The sequence below is a fragment of the Anser anser genome (genome assembly GCF_964211835.1).
Source record: "Anser anser genome assembly, chromosome: 7".
NCBI lineage: Eukaryota > Metazoa > Chordata > Aves > Anseriformes > Anatidae > Anser > Anser anser.
Window position 1 is genome coordinate 18,387,371 of NC_139727.1, and position 21,951 is coordinate 18,409,321.

Here is a 21,951-nt window from a genome sequence, read left to right on the forward strand (position 1 = left end):
AATTGTAACTGTGCATCATTCTAGCCTAAGTATTGCCTCTTGTTTTTAATACCAGCTGCAAGTGTGTGGGGGAACAGTTTCTTCTTGGTGCACAAAATGATAAACTAAATAGGTCACTGAAACTGTAGCCTCTGTGTGAATGTGCTGACTTGGTCTGGACCTGTTCTATGAAATGTCACAGATTTCCGTTTAAAACTGTCTAAATGAAGTTTTTTACGGTATGTATAAAGGCTGCAAGCACATGACTTGTTGTGCATTGAGCAAGTCCTTATGGATTTCTTAATCTTCTCACTGTGGCACGCTGAAAATCCTGTGTCTGCCCTAAAGCATTGCATGGAAGAGTTCTAGAGAGGTACATTGGTCCAGCACCAAATTTGATCAGAAAATTACTACCAAAATTGCTAGTGTGATGTGCAACTTCAATATGGGTTTGTCATTGTCATCATTGTGGTTGATCAACCATCATTTTGTGAAACACCATCTTGGTGTTTACAAGCGAGCTATCCAAATATTGACTAATTTGCAATTAGTCTTATAGCTTTTATCTGTTATACTATTAAGTCTTACTTCAATAAGACAGATCCGTCTGATCTTCTGGTAGTCTTATGGACTGATTGTAGTCATAAACTTGAGCTGTCAAAAAGCAACAGCCCCAGTGGGTTGGTTATATTGCATAGTATGGGAGTGATCTGAATAATGTCGGCTTTTATATTATTTTACTTGATAGAAGGACAATCTCCTAGCTAAAAGTAAAAGAGTTGATTTTTTGGTACCTTTCCTCAAATTAAAAATGCATGGCAACGTAATATCTGACTGTCTCAAATACCAAGATGTTTGCACCTTGCTCTCGTCAGGACCTTGCTCTCCTTGCACCAGGTCAAGGTTCTGGATCTGAACAGACCAGTCTAATTGTGGTGCTCATCCCTAAGATGGTGTTCTTGCAAAATTTTAGAAAAGAATCATTGAAATTTGAACTTTTGTAAATATGAGTACAGATCTATTAGTCCAAATCTTCATATTGCAAGTAGCTGGAAGGTGAAAGCAGGATTATAAAGGACAATGTTGTTATAAAGTGAATGTATATTACCCAGTACTCTGTATTTTATATTTATTATGCCATATGTGTGGAGAGCACTTATGCAGTGTTGTTTTACCCTGCAGATGACAAACTTAATATAAGGAAGACTTTTGGTTGCCTTTTTTTTTTTTTTTTTTTTTTTCTTTATCAAGGCCTTTTGGAGAGCCTTGCAAAATTGGCTGAAAACATTGTGTGGCACACAGACATATTAGGCTTAGGAAGAACACCTTCTAATCATACGGGAAATTTAATTTCAAAACTTTTTTCAGGGTGTTTTTACTTCTGTTTTTTAAAGGCTGAAATAGAAGGCACAACACAGGTGTTATCCAAGCACGAGTTGTGCTGTTAGCATGAAAGTGGGAAAATATATGGAAAGTCACATTTATATGGAAAATCACACTTTTAATTTGTTCACCCTTGTTTTGCTCAACTCAGTGTTCGGTGGAGCTCAGTACAGTGCCAGTCCAAACGTGTGTGTGTGCATCTGTCTTTGCAGATGCAGTTGGTAAAGACAAAGCACATGGTGTTGTATGAAGCTTACTGCTACTGCAATAAGCTTACTGCTCCTTGCCAGCATTTGAAGTGTTGATATTCCTTGCTTTGTGAAATGTAAAATTTTGCCCCATTCTAGCAAAAGGAGAGCATGGGCTTGAGACTATAATCTTTGGGAGAAGTTTGTTTAAAATCATTATAATATTTAGCAGGCATCCAACTTTCTAACATAAAAATATGAATGTTAGAACAGTAACTGATGTGAGATGCATTGGAAATACAATTACAGATGTAAATATCCTGTCAAGACTAGATCTTGGAGAAGGAGCAGTATTTTATCAGGGTCATTTTAAATAACACACAAAGAAAATCTGCACGCTGTGCATGTGGAGATTTATGTTTACAGGTTTGATGCATCTCCTAGTGATATCATATCCCTGTGGAATCAGAAACTTGATACAACATCAGTATACAATTGAAAATAACTGCAGAATAGTCACTTGGACCCAAATGACTGTGTTTATCTTTTTGCTCGCTAATTGCTTCACTTAGGAAATAAATTTCAGGAGTTACTGCAGCATAGATGCCATTCAGAACCTCCCAATCCCAATTTGGCTGTCTGTTTCCTGTCTCAGTGGATTTGAGACAAAATTTCTCTGTCTTTGTGCTACGCTAATGGAAGAAGTGAAATTGAATCTACCCTAATTTGTCTGCCAAACGAGATGAGTTTTCTTTCAGTACCTGATGGTATTGTTATGTTTTATGTAATGCTTAGGAAGAACAGGCTGACTTTACTCCTCTCTGAATAAGGATGGGTAAACCAAACTCATATAAAATAGTGTCTCAGGTCTATAGGACTTGGAAATACTTTTTAATTGTCTTTTACTGCTTTCTGGTTTCGACCCTTTTCCATGTAATTTTAATAGAATCTCGATTTGACAGAAATCCAGAGCATGTGGGTATGTAAAGTATTTTCATGGACATGAGACCCTTTTTGTCATTTTTTAGTTTAGTCTTGCAGTTAAGATCAGACATTGACTGTTTTGTAGACACCCCCATGAGTGAAAAGCATGTCCTGCATCCGCTACAGCTAAACCTATCACAAATGACAAGGGTGACCATAGGACATACTTGAAATAATAAATGTCGTAATATGGGTAAATTAATCAACTGCATCTCTCTGATACTTAATCTCTTGCTTTCAACCGCCAGTTATGTGGAGAAGGAGAGAGATATGCCTGAGGAGTCGAGCACTGCTAATTTGTGCTGAAGGAGCACTGCATTTCGTACTGTGGTAACAGGTCACGCTGAACAGAAGTGGAAATAAGCTTGCAGCAGAGGTCATTTTTGGAGTAATTGCAAATGCACTCCCTTAATTCTCCATTTTTCAGGGACTCAGATATTTTTCTTTCCTTTTTTTTTGTTTGTTTGTTTTTTTTGGTGTGTGTGTATGCCAGTTCTTCAGGTACTATGATCAGAAGGGGTTTTCTAATAGATCCATCTCTTGATGACTTGTGCTGTAATGCTATCAGTTTAGAGTGCTTCTTTTTGGATATGTGCTTCACCAGGATCCAAGTAGCTTACTGGCTGGCTGTGAAGTTCTAGCCCAGGTGTAAACATTTGGCTGTAGGTTTTACTACATTACTTACAGGTGGAAGAATCAGAGAGGCATCGTGATGCCTGCTGCACCACAATGAGGAAAAGAAAATTGGAAGTTGCGTACGTTGACCTTCTGGTCTGCTTGCAATGTTCACAGCATCCACTCTCATCGTGACGGTACCCAGCTGGGTGGGATGAGCTAGTGTCCTCCCTTCCCTGTTCCCTCTGTCTCAGCACAAGTATAGAATTGTTCCTGTCTTTTGCTGCACCAAACTGGTTTAAAGAAACCAGTGTAAAAGAAATCTTTGGAAGACTTTGTTACCTTGAATTCAAGTTACTTCGTTGAACTTTTACAGGTTATCCTTGGCTCAGCTGAAAGCTAAAGATGTTGAAAATGGAGTATCTCCTATGTTAATGGGAGAAGTTTTATGGTAGGCGTGTTAGATTGTTGCTCTGTGATTTTGGAAGTTGAACTCTGATGCTTGAAGTGGTCAGGGGCCTATCTGAGCAGTAGTCTGTGCCTTACAGTGGCAACTGTGGAAAAAAAGACATACTGAAGCAGAATTGCCTTGTTAAAAATAAAAGGATAGTTTATTCTCCATGAGGAGTCTCAGCCTTCAAATTGTCTTTCTCTACTGGTCCTGAAAATTGCTTTTGTGTATTTGATCTGAAAAGTATTCTTTCCAGGAGGTCCCATATTGCTTTAGGCAGAATATTTGAAGATAGTGAGCTCTATGCTTTTATTTGCAATCTATTTTATATCCTCACTAATACATATTGGCATTTAATCTAAAAGTCTGTCCCTCTTTCTCTGTGATGTGATCTGATTTGCCACAAGCAGGCAGATGGACTGGGACTCGAGCAGCAAAATCTAAAAGTTATTTCCACAAACATCCCAGGTCCTTTCACAGTTAATCACTTTAGACTTATTAACTTTCTAGATAAACTATAAAATGTTCCTTGCCATTCCCTTTTGGTAAAGAGCAGACGTTACTTCTTTTGTGATAATGACAGTTGTCTATATAGTGTTCAAACAGATCAGTGAAAAGATTGAACATCAGTATGATGTTCATACTATGCCTTTTGTTTCAGCGACTTATATTATTTATCTACAGTTGTTTTTAAGCTTTATAAAATGAGGAATATACGAAAGGAAATGTGGCTGCAATCTAAGATTCAGGGGCTACATGTCTCAAAAGCCTGTAAAGAAGTATGATGCCATATTTAGATTCTGTTACCCAGGTGAATTAAGTTGTGAGATGCAAACTTCGTGACATTTCAGTAAATGAGTTATTTAATGTGGATTGATTTTTGTAATCCCTCTTTCATTTTATTTATTTTTCCTCTTTCATTGATGTAGTCATTTTAGATAAATGATTCTTAGTTCTTCACTGTCAAGCAGGAGCACTGCTCCTCAGGGCAAAAAAAGAAAAGAAAAAGAGACTACGGAAAACATGGAATGGTGTTGGAATGTGAATGGCACTCAGAAAGTTCCACTGGTGCATTCCAGGTATTCCAGTTTTTATTTATTTATTTTTTTATGATCATCAGTGAAATATATTCACTTCTTCAAGCAAGTTGGGAAAGTGAGTGCTTTATACATGCAACACTGAACAAAATCTTCAAACAATGGATGGTGGGTATAGACAAGATGGTCCAGGCTCTTTTCACTTGAGAAAAGACACAAGTTAGAATTTGAGAAATTCCAGTTGTATGGAAGGATTTTATTTATTTTCCATCATGAAGGTGGTAAGACACCAGAGGGGATGTGGAAACTCCCTTTTTGGAGATTTTCAAGTCTATCTGGCCAGGGCACTGGCAAACCTGATCCAGTTCCCAGGTTTCTCTCATGAGAGTGGATTACGGAGCGCTGGATAAACATGTGGGCTTTTTACACATACCTTTTTGGAGGGAAAATGTGTATGATAGAGTAAAATAGGACTTTTGCTTAAACTTTAGTGGGAGTGATATAGTGTTTATACATATAACATTGGAAGAGTGCTTTTAACCACAGTATATCATAAAAGCTTCCTGAAGCTCTGGCATGACTGAGAAACAAAATAATTTGTATGATTCCCTTTTCTGGATATCTGAAATGACCTCTCTGCTACCAGTTCCTGTAATCTAAAGTTAGTCACCACAGTTCTGTACAGCCTATCATTGAAGGTAAATATTGTGTGTATGGCACAGCAATTAAAGTACTGCTGTTGCTGTCCATACATAGGGTTCATCTGCCCCAAATAACTGATCGGTTGTCGTTTTGGTGTAGCATTCACGTATAACTGGTGACTACCAGTACATGAGTGATGCTGAGTGTTTGGTCTTTGAAGATATAAAGGTTACTTGCATGCAAGGAGTGTCATGATGTGCAATTCCATAGCTAATCCTGAAGCAGCCATGAATGCAATATTTAGGATATATATATATACTTTTAATTTATTTTAAACATTTCACAAGTAACCATGAAGATCTAGAAGTAAGCAATTTGTACTTGAGTTAAGTGTCATCAGCAGTGGAACAAAATATTTTTCTGCGCATTGTATTTTCTACTGGGATCCAGAATCCCTTTATGTAGGGTGCTATGCTTCACAGTTTTTATAACAGAAAGATAATTGTAATGGAAGAGCTACTTCAAGATTAAATTGATTCCTTTGTCCTGGCGTGTGAATATTGTTGGATCAGCAGCTTGATACCAGATCTGTGGGTTAAATTTTGCTTTAAAGATGAAAAAAAAAGCATTTTAGTGTGATTTTTAGCTAAAGGTTTTTTGTTACTTGACACAGATTTATTAATATAAAATACTGTGTGCAGATAAGCAGGCCTGTGCAAATGTTGACAAGGTTTAAGTGGAGATCTTTCAATTTATTTTTCTCTTTTCTTTTATGTTTATGCTGACATTGCACTCAACTGTAAACAGAAAATCTTTCATTTTGAAAGTAGTTTCTAACTTGGATTAACTGTCCATGAAATTTATAAATTAGAATTCTGTGAATAACATTTTTCCTTACTGTGTTCCAAATGTTCCTTCTGTATTGTTTTTTTTTTTTTTTGGTCATGTAAATTGAAAGATGACTGAAGGGACCAATACAAACAAGATAGGAATAATTATTCATTAGTTTACATTAGGTCTACTGCACATTGCTTTTCTTCCCCAGTTTTTCCTTGTTTGTACTTGCCTTATACCTTACAGGGAGGAAGGAATGCACCCAGACTGGAGTTGGAGACTTTTTAAGTGTTTCTTAAAGAAAAGTGTCTATATATACCACGTTCATCCTTTTTGTCTCCGAATCTTCCTTGCACGTATTTCCCTTATCTTTGCACAAACATACAGTTGCTTTGAGATGTACTTGCTAATTCAGAGAAATAATTTGTGGGGCAAGTAGCAGGTTAAGACTTCTATTTCTGTACAACAAGGACCCTACTTTTTACTGATTTGTTTTAATGTGAGAATATGAAGTGTGCTTGACGAGAGAACTGTCTGTGTCAATTCTAAGGACGCTGCAGGAATTACTGCTTCAGAGATGCAGAAGTACGTACCTAACTTGATTTTCTTTTAAGTCTACTTGTGCTGGAAATTATTTTGTGGAGAGGATAGAGCACTTGAAGGAAGTATCCTGAAAATAGCTTTTTTGATAGTAAAGAGGCTCGACCATAAGGATGTGGAAATAAAAGCTGGCATTCTATGTCTTTTCTTATAAAATCATTTTCTGACTAACTCTCTGCTTTGTGTATATCACTAGGGCCAACCATTTGTTATGGGTTAATGTCACATACTTGGATTTATAAATACAAGAACAAATACATCCTGTCATTCTGATTTTTGTAGCCACCAAAACAGATGAGCTGTGCCTATGCTTAGCAGTTGCAGGTGCTATTTAGGGAGAATCTCTTGCATGTTCAGACTGAGGAGTTCGGGACGGTCTGAAGACTTTCACAGACTTCTAGAAGTAATAGATTGCTTGGAAGTGTTCGGAAGGTTATTTTAACTGGAAAAGGTAAAGAACTTTAAATGTATAATGTTACACTTGAATGTATAAATATGCAATAGGTGTAAAAGAGGAAAGTTTGATATTCCTGACCTTTAAAACAAGCTTCATGGCATTGCTGGAGCTGCTTTTGTTTTCTAGAGCTAAGTATGTCGTGGTAACTAAAACCTCTTCCCTACTTTTTGCTGTTGGTGGTTTAGTATTGCGGGTCATTTTCATTCTTGCATAATTTTTTAACTCTGGCTTAGAAGCCAGACAGGATAAAAGTATGATTCATTAGTGCTCTCAAGTGTGAAAATCAAACACTGTGCAGAATTTAAATTTGAGCACTCTAGATATTGTACATAATTAATCCCATGTGAATGCCAGACAGTAGGAAGTTTGAATGTGTTAATTATCTATAAAGTATCTTTCGTTTCACTCAGTAAATGTCAGGTGACTTGCATGTTGCAGGCATCCTGAACAATCTCAGGATGTAAAGATAGGAAAGTTCAATGGGAAATGGGCACTGTAGTGCTAAGAGGAGAGAGGCTTTCTTTGACACTGTTTTCTGTAAAATTATAAATATTCTATGTTTTCTGGACTCCCAGAATGACAATGTATTGTACTAAGTCTGGGTCTAACAGTGGTTCTCCCTGCAGCTCAAAAATTTTCAGTGGACTTCTAGGACTTTCTGCTCCACTGCCTTATACAAATACTTCATCGTACCATTTTTCGTAACTGCTCAAGTGGACATTTCTTCATTGTTTCATGTTAGGAAGGCTGAGTTGTGCTTCTACATGCAATTTATGTCATTCTCTTGATTTCCAAGATGCAAGAGTATAGTTTGTGCTGGAGGCGTTGCAGCAAATAACTTAGGGGTAGTTTTCCATGACTTCTTAGGGGTGCTTTTTCCGAAGAAAACACTGCTGTGTTGAAGAAATACAGGCTTACTGAAAAATGCTAGGCTAGCTGTTGATTGGAGCAGCTGAACCTCAAACAGGGCAGCACTGTGGGACTGAGAAGGTAGGAGAGGCTGCAAAACAGGACCAAGGAGGGTATGTTTGCCATGAAAAACTCTAGTCTAAACCTGTGCAAGACATTTTAACCCTGAACTGTTTGAAGGCTGGAGCCTGGAAGTCTACAGTCATCTTAAAACTACATGCTGTAGCTCTGGGGCTAAGAAAAAAAGATAAATGTTATTTTGTTAATATCCTTGGGGCAGTAAAATTCAATTTTTGTCTCTTCTGCTGAAAAGCATTATGCCTGCCCTGAAGAAAGCTTTGTTTGTTCTGAAATAAAAGGGAGAACTTGCAGAAGTTATTGAATTAGCTTTCTAAATATTAGGACATAAAGACTGTGTGGTTTATAACCCTCTTGACTAAACCGGACAACCATGAAAACATGCAAGCAATGATCTACTTGTAGCATATTCACAAGGTGAGATCTCATGGAGTCAACTCCTATATTCTAATTCTAGAACACAGGATTCATGCTTTACAACTGTGATTTAGTTTTTACCCTGCTTTTCAAGACTGGTCGATTCAGTTAGGTTTCACGTCTTTGCCTTAGAAGTTGTATATATATGTATGAAATACACATTATTAGTTTTAAATTGTGTTGTTAAAATTATTTTAAGACTCATACTGCTGTTGGAGAAAAATTTAGAAAAATACCACAAAGCATTGTTGTTGTACAGAAAAGCATTTCTTATTGTGAAACAAGAATTCCAGGCAATAAAACTGATTCTCCATTAGGCTCCCCAGTTGATCAACACGTTGCCAAAGCAGGGAGGTTGCTGAGATCAGGAAAGACCCAGAAACGTATGCAAGAAAAGAGCATTCCAGTCTTCTGCATCTGCCTCCTGCCCTGACCAAGCTGTGCTGTATGAAGGCTGGAAATCGGCTTTTTAGTAGTTGAACATTTTTAACTGTTTTGTTGTTGTTTTGATTTTTAAGAGAAATTACACCATTCCATGAAGAATAACAGTATATTTCTTAAAATGACACAGGCTCACCAGTATGATTTAGTTTTAAATTCCAGTGCTGTTCTGGGGGAATGCAGAAACTGCTTGTTTCTGCAGTTCTGGCCATAGAGAAATGCATCAAGGATGATGCAGGAATAGAAAAAAAAAAAAGAAATCCTACTAAATTTAAGATCCCTTTGTACTTTCCAAGTGTTATTAAATACAGTTGTATATAGGTTAAAAGGCCACAAGCAAATACAGCTTGTAAAGAGTCTTTTACTTGGAACAAACTTAGAGGTTTTATATTAAGCTTCTCAGATGCTTAGAAGGTGGATTAAGAAAATAACTCTATACATTCCCTGACCTTAATTTTTTTCATAATGGCCCTTGACTAGCTGTGGTTAAAGGTATGACCCTCAGCAAGAGGCACCTTGTGTGTGGTTCACTACAGCTCCTCTTATGTGCAATAGGCTCATTTTAACTCTAGGTCTGTTTCGGTGCAGTCACCCCAGAGATGCCTGCTTTGACTCTTCAGTTTGATTTTTAGAATTAAACTTGAGCAGGGTTTAATATCCATGTAGGATATGTGATAGACTTATTTTTCAGTTCAGAGTTCAGAATAGAAGTTCTAAATTTTAGGCTTAGTATTCGTTAACTTAACAATGGAAGTGTAAATATTAAAGAGCTGGCATCAACAATACAGTACTTAATTCCTGTAATACAACAAAATGGATAAAGTAGATCACTGCCTGTGGACATGGAAATATTTTCTAGTGAAGTGCAAATCTGTATTTTCTGTTCACACATGTTGACTGCTGTGTATGTGCTTTCAGTAGTCATTTTTCACATACCCTTTACAAGCAGCCACAAATCCCCATGCATTTTCAGACAACTGTAGAAAATAGTTGTTACAATATTATGCCGCCTAGAGTAGTATAATTGTTCTGAAAGCAATAACTATTTATTAACAAAAAGTAAATAAAATGTTACTCAAGAACTTCTGCCAAGGAACTAGGCAGAAATGAAGGTCTGCTAGGCAGTAAACGCTGTAAGGCGTGCCAGCAAGTTTCCCCAAAACAGCATCCTGGCATTGGGGCTGGCAGCAAATCGCTCTTGCCAGATATTTTATGTCTTTTTAGTAAACATTTTCAGTGAGATATTACAGACTCTGAAAACTCTTAAAGAGAAGCACCAATTAACAATTGTTTTCTAGGCTTTATAACAGCGTGCAGTTGGTGGTGCTCCTTAACCTGCAGTCTTGCTATTGTATTGTCAAACTGCTTGATCTTGTAAGAGCGTTTTTCCCTAAATAAAGTTAAATTCATTATTTAGAAACAAAGATAAAACTAGCTGCCCCACCTCCACCCCCAATATAAAACAAAACACCCCAAACTTAGTATGTTTTGGATTTGAATGCACTATATTACTCAATTTTCCCCCTGCTCTGAAATGGTCTGGAGGTGTAACATTCCTGTTCTTTGAAAATGGCATGGGGCATAAGAGCTACAGCTACCTTGAGTAAACTTGGTTGCCTCCTTTTGCTCTATCGAATATTTAAAGGGGTCATTAAAGTTCTGTATACAGCAATTTTTACTGTATACTGATGGTATTTTCTGATACTGAAATTCTGTCAGTGCATATATGAATGGAAGCTATTGCTGCTTTGGCATGGGAATGGATGTTAACAGTAATTAGTTGATTCTGTGCTTACAAGACTTCCTGAGAAGGCTGGAAACAAATGCTACCTCCCCCTGTGCTGCCTCTTAAAATTGGTTACAGTAACTCTAAGTCAGAAGCTGAGTCAATACTTACTTGCTTTTTTGCTTGAACTGTATCCTGAAGGAGCTCCTTAGAATAAATTTTCCAGTAGAGCAAGAAGACATCCATACTCCCTTGCCTCGACCCCCCAAAAAGAGGAAAAGGTAAGACTATTCTGCATCTTTACAAAAACAAATAAGTAAAAAATGCTAAAGTTGCTGCCGGGATGTAAATTATTATAGGGATAAGGCACTGTTTTCTAGCACTAGGATCCTGACTAAGCTTCCCCTGTACCAAGGTGTGGTCTAGACATGGGTTGGATTTTGTTTTCCTGCTTCACTCCCAATTAGTGTCTCTAACGTTCATTGTCTCGTCTTCACAATGCTATGATCATTAGGCCAGATTCTGCAGGTGCTGGATCACAACAGGGTGAGACCTATGAGTCGCTCTGAGGTCATCATGCAACATAATGCAGTTGCTCTGATAGTAGTGGAGTCACCGAAGGGATTTTAGGCTTGCACATCTTAACAAAATGAGTCTCTAGCTCTTTGTGATCTCCTGCTTTCGATGTACTTTTCTCAGAGGCAGTAAATATCTGCATATTCCCTCTAGCGGATGTGCTGTCTCTCTTTTTTTTTTTTTTCCTTCTAAATTCTTCCTCGAGCACAGTGCCATTGGGAAGCAAACCTCAGGGCTGATGAGCCGTATGGAGCTCATTGGGGCTGATGCAACTCCAGTGTAAATGTGAGTGCTTTCTTCCGATTTCCGGCAATAAACCTGCTCTGCCTTTTTAGTTGTCATCTTATCTGAATTGTGCTCTGCAGTGGAGAAGAGCTTTTGGGGCTAGCACCTTGTATTTCCTGTATAATGAAGTGTTTTGCGTTTGTCCGTGTGTTTAGGTACACCTGAGAAATTTCTTCAGGTTTATCCTAGAGTGAAGGTGTCGTGTGGGGGAGCAGAGACAGATTTATCCTCTTTTGTCTGACATTTTATAACTCTCGATTCCAAAAATATAAAGTTTGACAGTTTGACCATGAATATCTAACTTAGATGCCAGGAATAACAACATAATTTTGCAGAAATAATGAAGATAAAACCAGATGACCTCTTTAAGATTGCAGGTCTGTATCAAATAGAATGACTGAATGAGAATCCAAATTTCTGGTTTTGTTTATATATATAAATACAAGAAAACTTGAACAGGCTGTTGTTTTGCAGGTCATTGGCAGGTGGGGCTCCTCTTATGATAGATTAGAAATCTTTATTTTTAGGAGGAAGTCCGCACTTTTAATCCATCTATCTCGGTTTTGGTCTTTAAAAAAATGTTTAAATAATAGGGAAACATGGCTGGACAAGGCAAGTACATTTGAGTTACAATTTTGTTTTTCATGAACAAAAGGCAGACACGGTTTATTTAATTGTGTTGTAGAAGACATAGGAACAGATGAAGCTGTTCTGCACAGGCTTTTCTTTATCAATCAAGATATTAGGGTAATACAGAGTTGTTTTTTTTCATTCAGTGCAAATGTAGGTTAATTTTTCTGTGAACTACGTTTACTTAACCAAAAGTTGCTGCTCATCTTAGGCAGCAGGCACACATGGTTGTTCAGAAGTGTTTTCCTCTTCTCCCCTGGACTGATCCCTTGCTCTCCACTGATAAATAATGAATTTAAGGAATTGTTGGTGAGAGCACTTGGTCTGTGATACAAGAAGTACTTTCTGACTTGATGCTTGAATTTACTGCAGAGTATGTTAGATTGATCCTCAGCTGACTTTACTCAGAAAGTTAACTTTTTTCATTCTCACAATGTTTGTCTTTCTACACGGCTTGTCATTAGCTGAAAACAGCACTCTGTAGAGCTAACGAGACATTTCTAGGCTAGCTAGTCATCTGTTTGTGAAACTCAGAATCACGAAATAACAGCCAAAGTTAGTTTTCAGCACACTATAATAATCTCTCTATTTTTTATCACAGATTTGAAATGTGTCAAGACAAGACACTTTCATAAACTCCCGATGTCACAAAGTTTTCAGCTTTCCTCTGGCATAATAAGCATTCAAATATACTTCAAAAATATTTACATCTGACACTTTGGATGCTTCTGCAGACCACATTCTTCCCTCTGTGGAGACCTGCCTGTCGCTGCTGGCAGTGCAGAGAGCAAGCAGCTTGCTTGCAGACTCACTACAGCAGCCTGTCCTTGGCCATGCCAGGAGGATTGCTACTGCTGCTCACAGGCACGGCTCCAACATCCTGATGAACCAAAGCACTCCTCATGCATATCCCTGGGAGGGAATTAAGCTTGCCATTAGGCCCTCATCATTTTGGTGCAGTTGAGTGCACTGCTCTGAACTGGTGCTCTGTTTGGTGTGTTTTGTGATATGAGTAATGGGGGGGGGGGGGCTGCGTGTATACATATATATTGTGAAGAGGATAAATATTTTTATGAAATTAAGTGAATTTTCGTGAAACAAATGACTCAAATGATTAAAAAAATACCAGATGCATGACACAGCTCATCTTACTAACGTACTGTGTGGTTATTTTGAGTATTTTTACAGGCATTTGGTGCAACCAAACTGAAACTGAGAGGTTTTGTCATATACCTAACCCTTCTCCAATGCCAGTGTTACGTGTAGTGCCCCCAAATATGTCCTGAAATATTTTTTGGAGGTGGAATAGAATAGCCCTCAAAAGTTTTAACAGGTTGCTCTTACATATAGGATGCTATTTTAAAGATAACACCCATTTCACTCAGTATGAGGGGCTTCGATGCGCTGAGACCCAATTCAGATTATGCTGTTGCGTAGGACTGTTGTCCATTTTAACTAGAAATTGCAAAACATGGCGTGCATGAAACAGGACTAGAAGACCACGTCTGTCATCACTCCTGAGCACCACACTAATAAAATGGGTTCTCTCCCTCCTCCAGCACTGCAAAGTCAGTCTACAGAGGGTGGGCGGCTTGCCTAACCTAGACTATGCAGTTATTTTCTATTCCGTGGTTGTTGAGTTGTAAAAACACTCAGAAATGCAAGTAAACTTAGCATGCTACAGCTACTACTTTGAAAACTGGAACACTTCAAATTGAATGTTGAAACCAGTGAAATCTTTATTGCTCTTTCTATACCTTTCCTACTGTTCATCTGTGCTCTGTCTCAGTCTGTCTAGTGGGAAAAGCTGCTCCCCATGTCTTGGGAAGGTCAGTTTGTGGAAAGACTTGGGTGCTGTGCTACGCTACTGCTGTATTGGTGGTGAGCATCTCAGCAACACTTGAGGGAGTGTGCACTTCTATGTGGTAGTTTCTCGGTGTTGTGCAGTGAACAAAATCTATAATCGCACTCTAAAGAAGAAAACAGATTAGCTTCATTACTAACCTAGCCTTGTACAGCCTGTAAAATTGTTGAGGAAGAGGTCCCATGGAAACAGCACTATGAAGCCACTCACGATATCACAGGAAACATACCCAAATGGGACAAAAAAAGGTTGCAGAAATGGCCGTGCTGTGGCAATACTTCTCGGGGGTTGACATTGTACCCTTATTTGTGCTTTTGTAATGTCATGTATTTAACTAAGAATCAACTTGACTGCTTTAATAGTCATTGCCAAATGCACCTAGAAAACTCGCAAATGTCTTTTTGTACTTTGTAAAAGTGCAGAGTAAGTGGATTAGTAATCTTAGTTCAGTTTCATTGCTTAATTCCATTTTACTTACTGTTTTGGAATTACATGATAAAAGTATGCTAGATTTAGCAGCTGTGATGACAGTAATCCCAGTGAAGAATTTTTTTGTTTAAATTCTGTAGCACATTATGATGATTAAATTAAAAACTGGCAGTCTTATTCAAGGGTTTTTATGCTAAAATTCCAAACCCTTGGTGTCTGACTTTAATGCTGAAATGTGGTTGCTCAAGCAGTTTTTATTTCTCAGGCTTTATAGGTGGTATTTGTCTTGATTTCCTTTCAATTCTGAGTAGTGGGTTGGTATTGAAAGTATGATCCCAACGCTGGGAAAGAATACTCTTTAAATAAATGTGCTGGAACATGGAACTTTTATAAAATATAGATCCTATTTTACAAAACTCCTGCCTGGCCAATTATTCCTTAATCTAAACTGGTACAGAAGAGTAATCCGATAAAATACATTTATTTTTATTTGTTGGATTTTTATCAGGATTAAACTAAAACCTAGTCCATGACATTATCTATAATACAAGTTTTCGTATCTCATATGGTTATCTAATGTAGAAACTTTTCATGCATATTGCTGATTATCAGTGAAGTTACTACTACAAAAACTTTTGCTAAAAGAGTTTCACTAAATAATTGTCATACTGCATTAATTCATGTTCCAAGTTATTTTAACAAACGCACACATTACAGTCTAGATAGCGTTTTAATGAAAAATGTTCCCATTAGCGTCCTTCAATTGTTTTTGTTCATTTTTGTTACTCTTCAGCAAATGATTCGCCTTGATCTTCTCTTGGCCAGCATTTTGAACATCAGCTTTCCTCTGTCCTGAAGGGTCACTTCAGTAAAGCCTTCAGCAAAGGAGCACTTTACTGAAGGGTGAAGTAAGCCGCCTCTTCTTTGAGAAAGGATGTGCATTCCGACTTTCATACAGTGACACATCTAGCCTAAGAGACAGAATTAAATGTAAACTACTTTAGCTAAGGCAATATTGCTGATGTGAAAATTCAGGTGCCCTTAAAGGTATCTGAGAAAGACATTGTGTGTGTGGTGGAATCTACTGATGTTGGACATAGCTGAAGTGATGTTCTGCTGGTGTAAGAATTAGAAAATCCTCATCCAGGTATCAATGCAGGAGAGTGGTCAGGCAGTGTGGGAGAATGAAGTCCGTGGGACAGGTTTTGTGAGAACTTCACTTTTCCTGCTGCAATTGTCCCCAGACTTAGGTTGGACTGTGAAACCAGGGTTGTCTTTAGCATAAACGGGTGACGTCCCTTAACATGCTCTCTGTTTTTCACCAGTAAACTGTATGGAACACCTTTTAGTGAAATATAATCCCAGAGTTTATTAAATTCCTGATGCTTGTTATAGGACCACTTTTGTACCCCTGAGTTTTGTTGCTGCATTAGACCCCCCCTATTTCTTGCTTGACCTGTCCACTTCTTGTTTTAGGGCAGTCTGCAAGGTTTTGTGGTCTGGTGATCTGTCAAGAGAACAGTCCTGTGAACATATGGGAAAGGTTTCACGCCTAAAATTGCTCAGAACTCAGGTGGAGTATGAACAGAAACATGAACCAGATAGCTTCTGTATTTTCTAAGCTTTATGGATGCAGTTTCAAAAATCAGTTTCCTATTACACCTACACGAGTTGCTTAAACTAATTTATTCTAATCATTTCTTAATACTAAAGTCTGTATTGGCCTCCCTTTTTTGCCTGTCAGATAAAGAGTTTATTTGAACAAAATTCAAAGTTACAACAGTGCCTTTTGAGCATCTACTTTTGTTGCTGCCGTCCCCTTTGCTGGTAAAAGCTTTTATATATTTCACCATGCAGCTGATGACAGTTAAAGCACAGGCTGCTCTGACCTCTGCAATTTCCATCAAAGTTCCCAAATCACTATACTTTCAGTGTTGTTTTTTTTTGTTGTTTTTTTTTTCCTACTGTTCAGTAACTTAGCATTTACATAAATTCTCTATTTTCAGCGCCCTGCTAGCGACCTGCTGACAGAGGTCCACAGGAGCTCTGATGGGCACAGCAGATAAGGTATTTTCTCTTGTGTCCTCTCCTCCTGACCTCACATAGCAAATGGTTTTCAGCAGTGGAAAATGCAGTGCACTCCTCCAGCCAGCACTCTGCTGTTTGCTGAGACAATGCAGATTCACTAAAAGGCTTGCTGTGTACACAGCACTGTGTATTTGTTTAGTCGTGGCACCAGGTAAAAAGGAGCGTTACAGTCATTGTCAGAGCTAAAGCCTTGAACTCTCCCGTGCTGCGTCTGTATTTCATCGGGAGGTTATTCAGCTGGTGGCACGGGAACGCTGCTGCTGCAGAGAGAACAGCTGTGAGACACGAGGCACAGAAACGGCTGGGAACAGCCTGCTGATTGCTGTCATTTCTAAAGAGAGATGGGAAACAAATTCAGCCTGAGAGACTCACTTGGTCTCTTTTCTCTTTTCTTGAAGAGCATCAAGACAGAACACACCTTTGTGCTTCTCATGCAGGAGGCCCTCTGAGGCCATTGCCCAGGTCTGGGAATGTGGATGCGGTAATGGGAGATCTTGGCTTTCTCTGCTTGGGCTGGAAGGTCCTCCGTGTTGCGAGCAACCCCGTGCAATGCTGCTGGGGGCAGTGGTGTAAGATCAGACGAGAGTGATCTCTTTGGGTTTATTTAGAATGAAAAAGTGCCCCAGTGGCAGAAAAGACAGAAAAAACAGACAGAAAAAGATGGCTTTTCACAGCTGGATGGCGGATTCCAGCTAAAACTTGTATTTCATCTCCTATAGACTAGGCCCTTTTGATTCTCAGAGTCATGGAGGAAATGACAGGCTCATTTAGATATTCAGAACAACAAAGAAGAAAATAGTGAGTTTTAGAGTGGGATGTGCTCTGCAACCTAAGCATTGACTACAGGCAAATTTTATTTCCTGGAATAGCTGACATTTCCAGAAATCAGTCTCTGGAAAAACATGTAAAGAACTTTGAAAGTGATAGAGGATGTGCTGCTATCTTCATACTTATATCAGTCAACATTATGTTTTAAAACATTTTTGTGTAATTCAGCTTAGTAAAATAAGACATCCTATTTATTATGAAGAATAAAAAGGAAAGTAGATCTCAATATTTTTTTTTTGCCTCTTGCAATTGCTCCTTTCTTCTTCTAATACAAGAAAAACTAAGGATAAAACTGTCTAAATGATACACAGATCAGGCATGACTGTTAGAAAGTCTATTTGCTTACAAAGTCTCTTTGGTAAGCAATGTTAGATATGTATTGACTTTTAGGTGTTTAATCATTTGGACTATGCTTGTCTTTTGTGAAAACAAAATTGCTCAGTTGAAGTCCATTTATAAATAACAAAAGAGTGAGAAATCTCAGTCCTTTTTAAGAAGCCTGCGGCACTTGTTGGAATAACATTCTTCTGTTAGCTTCAGAATAATTCTACAGACAACAAAACAGTGAAGTACACTGCAAAATAGTATTTCGTGCTTTCATAGATCTTTATTTACAAGACAGTATGGCCACGTGAATGGTTTGATTACTTTGCAAAGGAAAGCAGAGCTTAAGGAGAAGAGCATAATGGCATTAACCAGAGGATGTGTTACTGAACATCCTCTGGATTACACAGAAGGACATTACATAGAAGGAATTTGGCAACTGAGGATGTGGAATGATGACTTACAAGAGTCTTATCAGCTAACTTGTTTGACTGGTGGCTAATGTATAATACAGTGAGTGCAAATGGTGTGCAACGCAAAGGAAATGTTTTCCTCGGTGATTTAGGGCTTTGTTTTCCAGCACATAGCATGATTCTTTAATAGCTTAGCAAAGAAATACAGCAAGCTGCATTTCTTGGAATGTGCGTCTCCAACAGCTCCTCCATGGTGTTAGATTTTTTGTGTGTGTCTGTCTGACTCTACAGGATATTAAAATGCTAGTCTTTGATTTTATCCCTGTCCATGTTCATGCTGGTACTCTCTACAATTTACAACAGAGGCAGGTTTGAAGCTGACTTGGGACTCACAGAAGGCTTTCAAAATCTTGCGAGGCTAAGCCTGAGGCCAGAACTGGGAGGAAATATGTTATTTCAGTAGCTCAGAACAATAAGGTAAAAGGAGTAACTAAAAATCATACCAGAAGTCTCATGTAGCCTTAAAAAAAAAATCCTGTCATCTTTACCATTGATCTGCAATTCTTCCATTATTCATTTACTTGATGTGTTACAGGTTATGTGGCTATGTACCCAGAAAAACTGAGTTCAGATTGGTTTTGGCTAGTGTAATCTCTTCCCATGATCCTCCCTACACTTTGTCTTTTTGGCTTGTCTGTCTGAATTACCACCCTTGTTGCAACTAGTTTAACTTAGTCCCACTTAGTAGTGGCAACAGTAAGAAATTACTTCTGCAAGTGCTTACATGAGTCAGAAACTTTTTACAGTGGGTAGCAGCTAAATTTGTTGGGAGCAGTAGGGTGAGCCTTTACTTCTGTAGCTGTACTTAGGGTTCATTATCCACGTAGCCTGCTGTACTGATCTGTTGTAAGGCACTAAAAAAAATTTCCATTTAGATCTATAACTTTATTACTAAATTTATATTTATCATTTGCAGAGATTTATAGGTATGCCTCATGTATTATCTGGACCTTCAGAGATCCTTGGGTGTTTGTGTCTAAGTACTTGATTTTAGGTCCTTACCTATAATTGTGTTATCCTCTTCCTTTCATAGCAATTTTTTTATGTTTATGCGTAAAACTTAGCAAGATTTGCATCTAACTTGTATAATTAAAGCTTCAGCTACTATATTCTGTCTGCATCGCGCCGAAAATTAATTCCAGAGAGTCATCTCTAATGATAGAGGAATACTTCTTGCATGATTAGATAGCTTCAGGCACAGAGGAAAAACCCTTTAATTAGTTGGAGAAGATAAGTTGGTGCATCTGAGTTACTGCAAGGTATTTACCTTTACTACTATTTGTCTTTGGCTGCAGGTGCCACTAGTGTGGGAAAAAAATTGTTGTGGAAAATCTTCAGGAAGTAATTTCCTTAAGAATAAATTAGTTCCCTAATTCAAGTATTTTATGATGTTAATATTTATGTGTCTTAATACACATTTGAACGTCAAAATTGCCTCTTTTAGCACTGATGGCTAGACTGACTTGTGTTTATCTGTTCTCAGAATAGATGTCCTAGTTATGCCTATTACTTGATCATTAACAATGGAACATGCTGCTTTCAGATACAGTGTTGGCCATTGAGCGCAGCCTGTTAAGTTCTTTTATTTCAGTACAGGCTTCCTAATAATCTTGTTTGCTTTATACCAAATGTTCTATTACCACAGCAATGGCATTCTTCGGTCCTTGCAATCTCTTAAAATTTGGACTCTGTTTTAGGAACTCAAACACATAGTGAACTTTTTAGGGTTGTTTTTTCTTCTAAAAGCACTGCAAGAGCAAGGTAGGAATCCTCATCAGTTTAGAGCTTCCTGTCAAGTTTTTATACACTGCTTAGAACATAAATCAGTTGGAAATGTATCATTCAGAAAATCACTGCCACGTAAAGGAATATATATAGTTTATATAGACTAGATATGAAAATCTCTGAAGGAAAGATGCTGCCTTTGGAAAGGCTTGATTAGCTGCCTGAGCTTGCAGTACGGTATGTTTTGTGAAATCAGTACATAGAACAGTGTGTTTCGCAAATACCTCCAAATCAACCTTACAACAGACTTATTCTGTAACATTCTTAAGGTGTTCTGGTAACACAGACACGCTGCTAGCCCTGTTTTTATGTATGCATTTTTTCCCCAAAATTTATTTATTTATTTATTGATAGAGTAAACAAGAGTGATGGCTGTACTTACTGTTTATGACTCTTATGTATATCATGGTTTACTTTCTGATTGTATTCTGTCTGAATACAGAAAGATAAATAGAGGCTCATAAGAAGATCAAAGAAGAGAGATGGTAGTGACCAATTTTAAGATGCTGCTAGATCCAGTACTTAAAGGGAGCTAATGAGACATAGAATTGCTGTGGAGACATTCCCTTCCTGGAACACACCACCAACACTGTCAAGGGCAGAGCATCCAAGATTCGAGTGGCCTTTTGGCCATCTGACCTGTGGATGCGGCCTGCCTCCCAGGGGGTTTTGGATAGAAGTCCACTGAAGGGCTCACCCCATACTTAGGTGGTTTACAGGCTCCCAAGGTCAGCATTGTTCTCTGTGACTGAATCTTGTCCTAATGAGAAACCTCCCTGATTATTTGGACATACAATGCTAGAAAAGAGAACACAAGAAAGCAATCCCTGGGTGCTTACTGTATCCTGTATCTGTTACTACTGCAGTGATGTGTAAGGGTGATGGAAGGATCAGAAGAAATGCAGGAATTCAGGCACAGGAATCTTGCCTGGTGGGGCATGAAGGTGCTGTAAATCACTGTGCTGTGCTCTTTTTGCAAATCCCGTCTCCTGTGTTTATTAACTCAATAGCAGTGTGTTACCAAGCGTTCTTGCTACGTACCAGCATCAGTAGTGACAGTGGCAGAAGCTGCCGTTATTTATTTTACCAATTCCTGATCTTTTGGTGGCCTGTGTAATGTAGATCCAGTGCTTGTTTGTCTAGTATTGTACTGCTTAATGCAGTTTGGGAATCCCTCTTCGGGGTGATTCTGATGGGCAAGCAGCAACAGAACTGATGCTAGTCTGAGCAGGGCAACCAGAACTGCAACAATTTCCTCAGGTGATTCTGGTATGCTCTGGGAAGCATCTTGGCTCCCAGACAGGCCTTCGGATACTGGAAATCATACAGAAAGCCGCCGTGCATCAGGCAGACACATCACAGGATCTTCAAATTACCGGCTGCTGCTCCCCTGTGCAGTGCATCAGGCAAAAGCGTCAGCCTGCCGGGGTCATCTCCACACTCTCAGGTCTGGACAGGCCCTGCTTTCCACACTGTGCAGCTACTGTTCAGGGGCTGAGTTACTTAGTACTCTGTATTTCATACCCAGTGAAGGGATGAATTTTATTTACTGCCTCAAGAGCTGGTTACTCCATGTGTGGATAGATATATTCATGGAGTTCTGAGAAAGACTTGCGCAGTCACTACCCCTGCTCTACCAACATTTGTTTCTTCTAGCCAAGCAATAGGTTATCTAGTGATGAAGGGGAGGCTACATAAGGTATGCTTAAAGGATGTAAAAGGTAATTTATGTTCAGATTTTTCTAATGTAGTGATTTTTTTTTTTTTTTTTAGCGTAAGATGTTGCACTTCCTCATCCCCTCTTTTAATATCACTTTTTTGGCCATCCTGAATAAAAATAACGTGTTCTTCACATATCTCAGAAGGAACAAGAATTTTGTTGAGTTTTAGCTGCAGTCATCTTAGTGTTTATATTTGTATAATGCTTT

General features: G+C 38.4%; 1 protein-coding gene across 2 annotated transcripts in view; it reads left to right on the top strand.

Moving 5' to 3' along the window:
* Nucleotides 1-21,951, top strand: part of LOC310902572 (uncharacterized protein) — an 881,556-nt gene that overhangs the window by 826,923 nt on the left and 32,682 nt on the right. For both annotated transcript variants that reach the window (XM_083844332.1, XM_083844331.1), the window contains 2 exons: nucleotides 16,002-16,098; nucleotides 16,532-16,592. The gene's annotated coding sequence lies outside the window, so the exon portion shown is untranslated. The remainder of the gene's footprint in view (nucleotides 1-16,001; nucleotides 16,099-16,531; nucleotides 16,593-21,951) is intronic.